At 36.0% G+C, this 9,031-nt stretch overlaps 1 long non-coding RNA gene across 1 annotated transcript; it reads right to left on the bottom strand.

The window, feature by feature from the left end:
• Positions 1 to 7,940: 7,940 nt before the first annotated feature.
• On the bottom strand, positions 7,941 to 8,467 carry LOC110680622. The gene is made up of 3 exons (XR_002502946.1): positions 8,269 to 8,467; positions 8,096 to 8,209; positions 7,941 to 8,037 (listed from the first exon to the last, which is right to left on the bottom strand). It is a non-coding gene; the product is annotated as an uncharacterized LOC110680622 (long non-coding RNA).
• Positions 8,468 to 9,031: the final 564 nt, after the last annotated feature.

The raw sequence follows: 9,031 nt of genomic DNA, 5'->3' as shown, positions 1-9,031 counted from the left end.
TCCTCATCAATTCCACCTTGAGTTTTCTCTGGGATATTCTTCTCTTTTTCAAAATTTTTTTCACGCACTTGACAGCGACTTTATTTAAAGACATTTCTTTCACTTGTATCATAATATTTCAATATTTTCAGAGTACTTGTTCTCCAATTTTTGTATGAATTACGTCCGAACCCTCGAAGGACAAATCCAGCAATATTCTCAATTCTGGATTTTCTAAAAGAATTCTCTCCAAAATTTATACAAAACTTTTTCTTATGATGCTTTTAGTAAGTTCTCTAGATATTTCTAGAATATTCTGGTATTTCATCAGACATACTTGCATACTTTTCTTAATAAATTCATTCAACCAAAATTCCTTTAGGAATAGCTATAGAGATTACTTCTACAATATCACTTGAATGCTTTTAAAATTGTTTTTTGAAACCTCTCAACATACTCTTAATAAAATTTATACGGAAACATCTACAAGTATTTGACACGGATTTGTCCTAAAACATGATGAAGAATTCTTTTGGAGATCTCGAATAATAGTCTATATATACCCGCGAAAGGGCGATGATATTCAAAACCGTTTACAGGACTAACGGTATCAACATAGTCTAATTTTATAGAAAGACGAAATATTCAATCTTAAATAAATGTTTAGAAGCTATCATGAGAACGAATTCATCTTTCAAGTGTTATATTCAAAACTCATTTCTAGGTTTACTCCACAAATTTCTCCTAGATAAAATCTCAGATACTTCAATGACAAAACTTTGCTTTTATTTTATGCAATTATCTATTTATTATTACAATGCAGTTTTTTTTATTTGTTATATGTAGACAGTCCTTAATCTACTCTTTTCTTAATATCGTTGCAAAAGTTTCTTTTTTGTCTCAAAGTCCAACATGTCAAAACTTTCAGTCCGTATTTTAATATTGAGTCCCTTAAATTGTGTGGAGAACCTGAACACTAGTAGGCTCGATGCACCAATAGTCGCATAGCTAAGAACAAATATTCGTATATTATTCAAAGAATAGGGAGTCGATGTCCCTACAGAAAAACATAAAATTAACACTCAAAGCAACCTCATTCCTATAAAAATCCACCGGGGGAGCTTCAATCGCACTGTTAGTCAGCAGTTTCAGGCAATTTTTCTTGGTTTGAGGTGCATAAATACAGATATTTGAACAGTTTTGTAAATAAAATCACACAAGAGGGTCCATTATTAGCAATTCCAGGTGGATAACACTATACATGTATTAAGAAACAAGCATTTGTCCTTTGTTGTTCTTGAATTGCATTTTGAGAACTTTGTGGTAGTTGATTAGTTATTTTCTTGTTTTAGCCTTCTGTAATTGTAACATCTATGTGCCATTCTGGTGTTCTTTAAAGCACTACTTTCATCTTTCTCCTTCAAACGTTCATTTTCCGAAATGCTTTCGCCTTCACGCTTGCACTCATTTATTCACCAAGCGACTTCTTTACGAATGTATCATTTCCATTTGAGTAGTAAGCTAACAAAACATCATCTTTTTTTTTTTGTATGAATTTATCCATGCGTGTATCAGAGCCCATCGCCATTTAGCTTTTAATTTAAACCGACGACGACGACGCAGTCACATCTCATTAGTACCATTATATTCCCCCCTGATTAGCGCGAAATGGTACACGGCCAAAAACAAACCCTCGATGCATTCACTGCACGCTGCACAATTGGGTGACTACCGCCAGGTTTTTTACGTCATACCTTTGCAAACGCCGTCTCTACCCATCTAGTTATACTTAGAGTATATTTGACATTAGCCCGTAATGCCAAGAACTTGATAATTTATTCCTGCACGTCGTCGTGAAATTTGTTGACCGGTGGCGTTATTAATTCAATAGATTGTGAGCCGTAATTTGTACTAAATGATGGAAATCAGTTACACAAACATGCTCCTATCGGAATCCTGGGGCTTGTTCCGCAATCCAAGATTTTTTATTCATATTTTCTAAAATTTAGGCGAGTTATAGTCTAAAAAGCATCAGTGACGATCCCATCAAGGGCAACTTAAATAAAGTAAACAGCAATGATGATGATCCAGAAGCCATCACTCAAAACAGCAGGTATCAGCTGCAAATAGTTACTATGTTTGGTAATGTCTACTCAAGCTATTCCTCCGTCTAGCGAAGAAGGTTATCTTATCGCAAAGTTAACACTCACGTTATTTAACGATGGATTTAGCCGACCAACAGTAGCTTGAAAGATTGGCAATCATTTATTTGAGTATTAAAACGAGAAATGGTTTATTAGGAATTACATACACAGAGTTGGGGATATGATAAAATACCATCACATCGCGCCAAGTGTCATTAATTAAAACTGCTCTAGCGCCAGCTAATGTATTTGCCAAAATGAATTATTTATAGCAATTCAAGCATGGTGTGGCCACGTCATCAACGATGGCATCAACGTAATAAGACGGTAGGAAAGAATGTAAACTAAATTGAGTGTAATTTTCCCAACATTTCCCCTTTTTCGCTTACTACAACATTGTACTGGGAAAACGTATCACAGTACACAAGAAACTATTGTTTTCACTAAAGACAATACAAAGAACATCATTCAACTCATAACATGATTTTTGTATAAAGTGTTGCAAGCTAAGAGATTCTCTACGATAGGCAGACAATCTAAAAAATCGTTGTGCAGAATCGAACTCTCGATTCTAATTCGATTGATACATTAGATGATGCCCTGCACTTATTTTTGGAGAACCTTAATCTTCAGTGACTAATTGGTGAACTAGAAGTACGATAAGCAATCAAAAGAAAGAGGTATTTATTTGAATCATTCTCGACTGAGCACATGTTGCCAAAAATTCTGGAGAACGGTACAATTCTAAAGAACCGCCTATCAAATAAAAAAATGGTGCATACCAGATCACCAGTTAGTTCACCATCGTGAAATTTATAAAGTTATGACAATTATGAGTGCCAAAAACTTTTCTGGGAAACATATCATTCTGGGAAAAGTTTCACAGCCAATTTGAGTTAAAACTTTCTCTTCAAGACATCGATCGAAAAATGGCATAAAATATTGTAAACAAATGACTTTTTACAATGATTTTCTGAATAAAGATTTTTCTTACATCTATTTGCAAATTTTACATCGTGCTCGTTAAAAACAATAAACATTGGGTTTATTATGAAACACCCTGCAAAATTAACGATGGTTATCCTGCCAAAAATCTCTGTCCGAAGCTGGAGGAGATTTAAAACTGAATAGAGTTTTTATTTTTTTCATTTTTTTTAATAAGTCTTTTTTTTTTGGGCTTCGTACATTTTGTATGCTGTGTAAAATTATTGAATCACTCACATCCGCTTTTCTCAAAAGTATTACACCATATTCTTCAATCCCCTCAATATTACTTTATTTTCTATGTATAATGTTTGATGGCGGCAATTTCATGATAAAATACCGAATAATTGTCGATCAATTCACACATTTTACCCGAAAGTAAAAACTACAGGGACCATACTCAAGTTCAGATCCATAAAGTGTAAATTCCCAAATCACGAGCAAAGTTTTCTTCGACGTAACGATCCGCTTCAAATGAACAGCCCGGCAGTTGCATAAACTGTCGAATCCCGTTGGCGGTGTGTTAGGGTGTCAAGTCAAGCCTTGTGCCTCGAGACCTGCTTATGCTGGCGGTGTTGGAGGGTCGTGTTTCATTCATAAGCATTGCCACGCCGCCGACCGAGGTGGTAGACTAAATTGTTCTGGAAAATCTGGGCGGCCGGAGGGAGAATGTTTTATCAATATCATTCATCGGACAACGGCATTATGAGTGCGATCTGATTGGGGAGATGTTCATGGACTACGTACATCATTTTTGAACAACCCAGACTTCCTCAAGGATAGCTTTAGTCCACATTCCAGTGGTAGATTTTGATCAGACCTCCAATGATAGGGCCACGTAGCTTATAAACGACCCCTCACTACTTTCAACCACAGTCACGAACTTATTTAGTGTAGTGATACGAACACCCAGCAACAGATACACATGTTTACAGTTTGATAAACGGACATCGTCATACAATCATAAACATTTTTTTTTTATATTCGTGAACGCGAAATTACCAAGTCATTGTGAAATTATCTCTGGTGAACGCGAACTTGATTTATTGGAAATACACGATGCATAGGGATGTTCACTATTGTGAACAGCCTTTTATATTTATATCATTGCCAAACTCAAAAAAAGTTTCAAGGAACTATCAATATACTGCAATTTTCAAACATCTAAACTGGTCGCGCTACTTGCTAGAGGAAGATCCCTCAGTACCTGGACACCTAAGCCGCTAAAATCACAATTCAAAAACTATTGGTGTTGGTGCCCATTTAAGATAAAAAATATCATTTAAGTAGCCGTACAACAATAAATTTGAAAATAAAATTATGAATTTTGGCATTGCCTTTTTGATGATGTATTGTAATACCAAATTGACCAATCTTAAAAAGTGGCACCCAATACCGCAAACGATTTGGAAATGCTCGAATTCTATGAATTTTTACATCATTACAGGTTGGACTCGATTTTCCGGAGACTCGATTATTCGGAGGCTCGATTATCCGGGATTCGATTATCCGGAATTTTAGACTTGATTATCCGAAATTTGTTTTTGATGTTCTTGTTTTTCAATTTTATGCATAAATCTGAGATAATTTGGTATTGCAATATACAATATGAATGGTTTTGCCCTGGGAGGGAGAAACCGATACGGAATTTATGTACGTCACAGTGAGCCGAGATTCTGCTGTCACGAAATGTCACTGTGAGCCCGGATCTTAAACACTGGACTAACATAATAATAGCGCGAAATTGATCAAAACATATTTTCGTATTTTCATCAAAGGTGAGAAAAATCAAACGAAAATCAATCAAAAGTATTCAAATATAATGTCACAATAGAACCTTTCATTATGATTGAATACAATGTATTGAAATACGCATCTTTTGCACATTTTTGAATAAAAAAGAAATTTTGAATGCATAGAATACTGTGGCCCTTTCTCCATTTAGTCCGGGAAGGTCGAAGTACACTATAAAAGAAAAACTAGCGATTTTCATCAAGTCTGCCTTGATTGTCGTTGGCAAACTCGAGTTATCTTGCAGTTTGTAAAAATTTTGCTTTAATATTTCGTGTGTAGTATCTGTGCCTCCCTCCCAGGTTTTGCCGTTTTGAACGTATTTGAAAAGTGTTTTTTTGTGTATGCTCATCAAAAATTTTATTTTCTTTTAAAGACCCCTATTGTTCCTAGAAATAATTTCTGGCTACGCCAACGCATCATATAAATAAAACAAAGAAAAAAGATAATATTTAAGTTCTTTTATAGAAGATTTCATATTTTTACGGAGGATTCGATTATCCGGAGTGAAAAAAATCGATACTCCGGATAATCGAGTCCGACCTGTATATGTTTTTAATCTAAAAATATGTAGTATTTTATTGCCATTTTAATGCATTTGCAACATTTACAAGAGTTTTTTTAGTTTGAAATAATCTGCAAGTCGTCCATCAAAAAAACCTCTTTCATATATGATGAAAAATGACACATATTACGTGTTGTTCTGAATTTTTATTCTTATTTATATCAAATCTTAGATACCACGATAAATAGATAGATAAAATAATTACGAGAGACTGACTGCTGCCAAAAATTAAAAAGATATCATGCAACGAATCAAGCTGTCCGAAGCTGGCAGACAGGAGGTGCTTGAATATAATTGTAGTTTGACTATATTTAGTTCAAATATTTATAGTACAAAATACATTCTTACTTCCAAATTAGGATGGTTTTACATTAGTCTACAATTACAAAGTCTGAATCATGCAGGGAAGGTCATTCAATTACTTTCAAAGCAACACTGCTTTTTGCTGTAGAACATAGTAGCCTGTATTAATTTCGACGGTGTCCGGTATTGGGTTTGGGTGCTGTCCGGTGCTGGGAAATCTCCCTCTAAAAGCTATAGGAAAGCTACAGTTCCTCCATGGTATAGTTGCTTTGCACGAAAACTACAACAAAAGAAAAGGAATTTGGGTAGTTTAGCAACCTAACTAGAAAAGGCTTCGAAAACCCATCCTCTGTAAATTAAACTGAAGACTTTCTATAGAGGCATCGAATCATATAATACGGTTTTATAACGTTTAAAGTAATTCAAGATCTTTCCAAAATCTTTCCATAAAGGTATTTGCAATAGATTGTCATATATATTTATCAAATTATTCCACCATTAAATAGATTGAAAAGAATTATAGAATTTGTATACAAATGACAGCTAGGATTCTTCAAAATTTTGCCATATATTTCAATTAAGACATTTTTAAGCATTACTCTTGGCGAAGATTCTCCTAAATTTGTAGGGATTTTTCCAGTAATTTTTCCTAGTAGCTTTAACGCATTAAGGCCGGTTTGCTACTGACAAGAAAAGGAATCGCCCTATCTCGATGCGTGGAAAATTTCTCCCAAGAAATGGTCAAGAAATCACTTTTTCCTGATCGCAGTATGCAGTTGAGAAGAAATGTCACTTCAAAGGGGGCTCTCTGTAGGAAATTTCTTGACCCTTTCAGTCAAGGAATTTCTTTACTTTTTCTTGAGCGAAACAGCATACTTAGCTTTACTTTAGGAATATCCCCAGATATGCCTAATAGTATTCAGTGTCAGTGTATCAGTATCAGTATCAGTGGAAGTCGCGCCTACTATGGGCTCCAGAAGAAGCTGCGGTCGAGAAAGATTCACCCCCACACCAAATGTACCATCAACAAAACGCTTATAAGACCGGACAAGGAGCCGGATAAGAGCCACATGCCACTTTTGAATATAATCTTCTTAAAAGAAAAAACACACTATTATTACTTTACAAAACATGCTCTGTGAAAAAAACATTTGCACGTGACATCCGCCGAATCTATTTTAAACCAGCCGAATAGAAAATAACACGAAACCGAAGTGAATGTGGCAGAAGAGTCAAAACACAGCCGCCCGGCTTGCTACGATCCGGTGTCTTGAAAACTTGGCAGCTCAACCTCCAAATGGTAGTAAAGGAAATTACAACTGTCGATTAGAGATCGCCTCGTCGAGATTTTTGAAAAATTTCCGATTTTTATGAGTAATATCAGACCAATATTTCTAGTTCCAAGAAAATCGTAAAATCCATAGTTTTATATTTTATATCTTTGAATAATCTGTATGTTTTGCATGAAAATTATGCACACTGATTTTTTGAATATTCGAAAACCATGATTTTTGCAGCTCTTTTAGTTTATATGTCAAAAGTGGGTGTCAAGTTTGACGCTTGTCTTATTCTTTATTTACGGAAAGATGAGAAATTTGGCGAAGAAAAGTTCTGCCGAAGACATCATAAGACTGGGTTCATAAATTGGTGGAAGGGTTTTAGCAATTTAGTTTTCTGACTGTGTAACGTTTCTTCCCGGTGGGACCACAAAAACCTCCAGCAAAACAACGAATGCCCGAAACAATAAAAATCTCGTTGGAAAAAATCTCAGCTTAAGCGCCAATCCAAAAGTTGGATTGCCGAAATTTCGCTTTAGGATGCCCGCTAGCTGTCGGCCAGTCGTAGGTCCGACCACACTCGATTCTATAGAGAAATTTGCTCAAAACACCGTCGCACATAAAAATCAAAATCCAATCACTTCTTGAGAAAAACTACTGTATTAACCGAAAGTGTTCTCACCCACATTAATTATTGCTTATATTGGCCAATTTTAACGAAAAATAACTGTAATGCTAATTCACAATTTTGATCTTATCATACTAGGTGATACTGATACTACGCGCAAACCATTTTGCCAGGAAAATCAAGAGTTCGTACACAAATACTGACTTTTCATTTCTTCATGCATGCATTTTCACTTATCTGTTTCACCGACCACCTATCCGCCCTGGGCAGGAACCGTCAGCAACCACATCCAAAAATGCTCTGCTCTGGTCAGCCGCTTAGAAGTCGGATCGTAAATCGTGCAATAAAACCGACTGCGATTAGGCACTGTTTAAAGAGGTCACAATTACTACACATTTTTGGTCCTTTTTCCAGCTTGACTTACGTCGGTTGTCGACACGTGCACAAAATCACTTCTCCCTCCACATGCAATACAGCTGAGCAAATCCGATGCAGTCGAAATGCGCCCAAATATCGGTGGACACCGGTGGGGTGGCAACTGTATAAGAATATTTTTTTCAGTAACTCTTCTTCTGGTTTCATTGCAATGGAAATTACAGATTGAAAACCAGGCCCTTAGCGAATTAATCCACCTCGGTGCCGTCGGCTTGATTGTGCTCTGCTCCGCAGGCTGGTTGGCGTTCGACTGGACGAACTGCGTCTCTGGTCAGCTTGCGCACGGTTGCTGGACACACAACCACTTCGGCTTCGCAGGTAGGGTTTTCTGCTCTGGCTGGAGACTTCTGGATCGAACTGATCTTCGTCACAGGTTTGCACAAAATACTCCATGGTTTTGCGTATTTGCAGCCTCTATTTATATTAATTGCGCGGAGGCTTTTCTAGCTTAATAGTTTCTGGTTGGTAGGAACACTTGTAAGCAACGAGCCAATCAGAGTCAAGCAATGTTGCGCACAGTGCTTGGAACAATTATCGTTACAACTGTTGAAATAATGTCTATTTCACTTCATGCTAAACGTACAGTGTCAAATGTATTACGCGAAACGTTCTTATTTATAATATGTTAATTCGAAAAAGGTCACCCTTCAATTGTTCAAAATACTTTGGAAAAAAATACAGCTACTGTACAGCATAGAGGATAAGAAAAAAAGAAAAAAAATAAACAAACTAAAATTTGAAAATTTGGATTCAATTTAAATGTGACAAATTGTTTTGGTTGATCTATAACAACATTATGAGGTTTAGTGCTAACGACGTTACAATACTATTAAAAAAATCGAGCATGTAGTTACTGCAATAAGGAAGGAAAAATGAACTAAATAGTCAAAAACCATCTTCCACATAATAAATCCCACGTTAACAA

This window comes from Aedes aegypti, unplaced genomic scaffold, assembly GCF_002204515.2.
Source record: "Aedes aegypti strain LVP_AGWG unplaced genomic scaffold, AaegL5.0 Primary Assembly AGWG_AaegL5_hic_scaff_1663_PBJ_arrow, whole genome shotgun sequence".
NCBI lineage: Eukaryota > Metazoa > Arthropoda > Insecta > Diptera > Culicidae > Aedes > Aedes aegypti.
The sequence above is the reverse complement of the archived record's forward strand: the minus strand, read 5'-3'. Positions and strand labels throughout refer to the sequence as shown.